The following is a 3,904-nucleotide window of genomic DNA, read 5'->3' on the forward strand; positions in this document are numbered from 1 at the left end:
TTAATGTGAGGAATAATTGAGATAAATTATTCAAAGCTGTTGGAAGAACACTGATTACACAATTCATGTTTGTTGGTTATGTTATTACCATCGTGATTCTTTTTGTTGTTATTATTGAATATCTATTAGCCATTCAACCAAAAATCTATATATTCCAAAGATGTGGCTAGTGATTCTCAGTTACTGTAAAACTATTTGTTTACAAATTGATAGCTTATTAAAATCCTATATTGTTAATGGGTTGCACATTCATGTTGCTCTGTGAAATTAAGGTTTAATGTCCATTTGAAACTTCAATAGTTCAGGATACGCCTTTATATATAGGCAGTGTAGGATAATATTGAAGACAAGAGACTTTGGAGTTTTATAGAATGTAATGGGAGTTCTGACCCTGCTACTGCCTGGTCTTGAGACCTTAGACATGTATTTATCTTTTCTAAATCAAAACTCCCTCAGTATAGTGCAAATGTGTCTTTGTGGCATACAACTCCTCACAGAATCTATTAATTTCCAAATACATTTATATTTTTTAAACAAACTTAAAAATTCCTACTAATGAAACAACTTGAAAAATTGGAAATTATAAATGCTTAAAAATAAAGAACACTAATCCCTCACTAGAGATAACCCTAGCTAAAATTACAACTACTTTCTTTTCAGTCCTTCTGTGTATCCTGTGGTTCAGACTCAGAGGCACAGGGCACTTAGGAAAGTTAATGTTTGTATCACACTTTTTGAGAAATGTTATAAATGTTTCATGATAATTTGAACTAATTGTGACAACAATTATTTTTAAGGAAGAGCAAATGCAAAAATGCATGTTTGATTTTAATTATACAATTCGTATGTTTGTCTTTCATTTGCCATCAAATATCATATCTAATCTTCTGAGGACTTAAAATGTTTTTATATGAAGAAATTTCATATTGGAATATCATGATGATAAGAAAAATTCTCCAGGTCTAACAAAACATATATTAGTGTCTAGTACAGGCACAAAATAAAAGTTTGATTCTATAAAAACTTAGAAAATGTTGAGAATTCTTACCATTTTTTTCATAAGAGCACAATGTCAACATAAATGCACTTTCATATTTATTTCATTGATTTTTATGTAATGGATCAGAAGATCTAGGTAAGATTATTATGCTGTAGTGTTAAATGTTTCAGTTTGTTTCCATGTCATGAGTAATAAGCTATGATAAGCACCTGGGTTTTTTCCATACTTATTGTCGCAGAAGTTATTTTTACTCAAATGCTTAATGAATATGTTCTTTAAATTATGTCCTTGTTTTCCTCTTGCTCTCCCTCCCCAGCAGTCTCCAGGATGATTTTAGGGTCCAAGTGAGTCTGGAATGCTGAAAAAATCTACAACTGTTACACACCCATTATCTGAAAGATTTAGTGGGTTAAGGTGAGTATAAATTCACTTATTCTCCATCTTTGGAATATTTTAATTTAAAAGGTTCTGAGTTCTCTATATTTTGGGATTTTTACTTAAATTATTCTGTCTTATTTAATTTTAATAACTCAAGCCAGTAAAATAATTGTTGGTACTTATTTATAACCCTTTTGTTGCAAATGGGACCACATTATTCATATTGGTAGATAGATTAGATAAACAAATAGGTAGATAAACATAGATATATACATATTTTAAAGAATTTCTGCAAATCCCTCACAGGTTAATTCCCGAAAACACTTTGTTTTAAATACTCCAATTTTTAGTGGAAAAATTATAAAAATATAACTTTAGTATATATATATGCTAAAATAAATTGTACAAATAGATATAGATTTATATATCTGGTTTTGGTCAATATTTATGGGTGAAAAACTCATATATTTAACATACACTTTTATTAAAATGATATATAAGAAAAATATCTAGTTATTATATATATATATATGTGTATATATGGTCAGCAAAATAACTCATTAATAGAAGCTTGATTGGTTGAATGAAAACATTAAATCTAAAATAAGTCTAGGCTGAATTGTCCCATCTACTTGATTTACATTTCTACTGTAATGCAATATTCATATTTGATCTATGAAAAGACTTTTTGTTTCATAGTCATACATTTAATAATCTCTAAGCTCTTCCCTACGTATGTTAATAGCTATGCTTAAGACAGGCTTGGCTTACGAAGCACTAAATGCAATGATCTTTTTTCAAATAAAGTGACATCTACTTTTTGAAAACTACTGCAGTTCTACTGAGTATCCTGTCAATGAAAGTTCAGATGGTAAAAAGAAGTGGATTGAAGGTGGAGAGAACAGAGAACAATGTCATTACACCTGTCAAATAATGATAACCAGATGCATAAATTACTTTCTTATCCCTTGTTCACATTTAGTTTTTTTTATCCTAGAACACACATACAGACTATAAAATTCACAGTCATCCTGTTCCTTAGTGCATATTCTAGTACATTATAAAAAATTAAACAGAAACCTCAATTAAATAGAGCTGGGAGTCCCTAAAGGGGGTGCTATCACACCCTAAGACAGCAGAGCCCAACAGGAGGAAGAAAGACTCCTCTTCTTTCCTGGCAAGGACTCAGTCGATGAAAAGCCATGGACTCTGCAGTAGCCCTCCCAACTTCATTTTCTTCTTTATAAAATTGTTCTCCTTCCCTTGCTGTGCAGAAGTTGCATGCTATGGTTGCAAAGTCTGAATTGCAATTCTCTGCTGAGAATAGACCTGTCTTTGTTGGAGAAATATCTAGCAATCTATTTATTTCAGGTCAACAATATGAAGGCAGACACACACACACACACACACACACACACACACACACGCACACACACGCAGATTGGAAACAATTATTAAGATTGGGACTTCTTAATTTTTCTAATAGGATTTTGTAGCAGAGAGGAGGAGATTTCTTTTATACTGACTTTCAATTTGGACTGAAAAAGTAAGAGCTGATGCTTCTGACAATTTTTAACTGTGTAAGCATTTCTACTGTAATTTTATGGAAATTGATATCTTACTGTAACAACTGAACACAAGTTATTTAATATACCACATTTTCTTAGTTTTAATAGAACTGTATATCACATTTTATTTGTATCCATTACCTCAGCCAGGGATAAAGAACACATTTTTTTTTCTACTTTTATTAAAGAATTGCTCTAACCGCTGGAACGTGAGGGACAACTCGAATTCCTTTTGGAGGCATCTTTGAGCTCATCGAGTAGACATTATGAGCAAAGCTCACCCTCCCGGTTTGAATAAATTTATGGACAAGAAGTTATCATTAAAATTAAATGGTGGTAGACATGTCCAAGGAATATTGAGGGGATTTGATCCCTTTATGAATCTTGTGATAGATGAATGTGTGGAGATGGCAACTAGTGGGCAATAGAACAATATTGGAATGGTGGTAATACAAGGAAATAGTATCATCATGTTAGAAGCCTTGGAAGGAGTATGAACAATGGCTGTCTTCACCAGAGAAATCAACTGCTTCCACGTGACTCCTCTCCACATTTTACTACGATGAAAATTGGGTCGTGTACATTTTCTTACTGAACTTTTTTGTTACATAAATTTCTGTCATAGTCAAAAAAAAAGAAGAATTTCTGCAGATACCTTGAAAATCAAAGACACATATAGTTCAAAGAACCTTGATTAAAAATAGAGGAAATAGTTTGCCAACTGAAAGAGGTATCACGGAAGTACAAAAGGGTCAACTTTGAGGAAGTTTACCAAATGAGTTGCAAGGTGTTACATAGAGACATATTATTTTGCCAAGGTTGGATTGTGTTGTATTCAGAGTGGAAATACAGTTTCTTAATATAAACAGGTGCAACACAGGTGTTTAGGAAAAAAAATTACTCTTAATGACATAATAAATGATAATTATATTTTAGCCACTAGGGGTTAACTATTTTT

General features: G+C 31.8%; 1 pseudogene; it reads left to right on the top strand.

Annotated features, from left to right (window-relative positions):
* Positions 1-3,190: 3,190 nt before the first annotated feature.
* On the top strand, positions 3,191-3,443 carry LOC114237937 (small nuclear ribonucleoprotein G-like; annotated as a pseudogene).
* Positions 3,444-3,904: the final 461 nt, after the last annotated feature.

Source organism: Balaenoptera acutorostrata, chromosome 4 (assembly GCF_949987535.1).
Source record: "Balaenoptera acutorostrata chromosome 4, mBalAcu1.1, whole genome shotgun sequence".
Lineage (NCBI taxonomy): Eukaryota > Metazoa > Chordata > Mammalia > Artiodactyla > Balaenopteridae > Balaenoptera > Balaenoptera acutorostrata.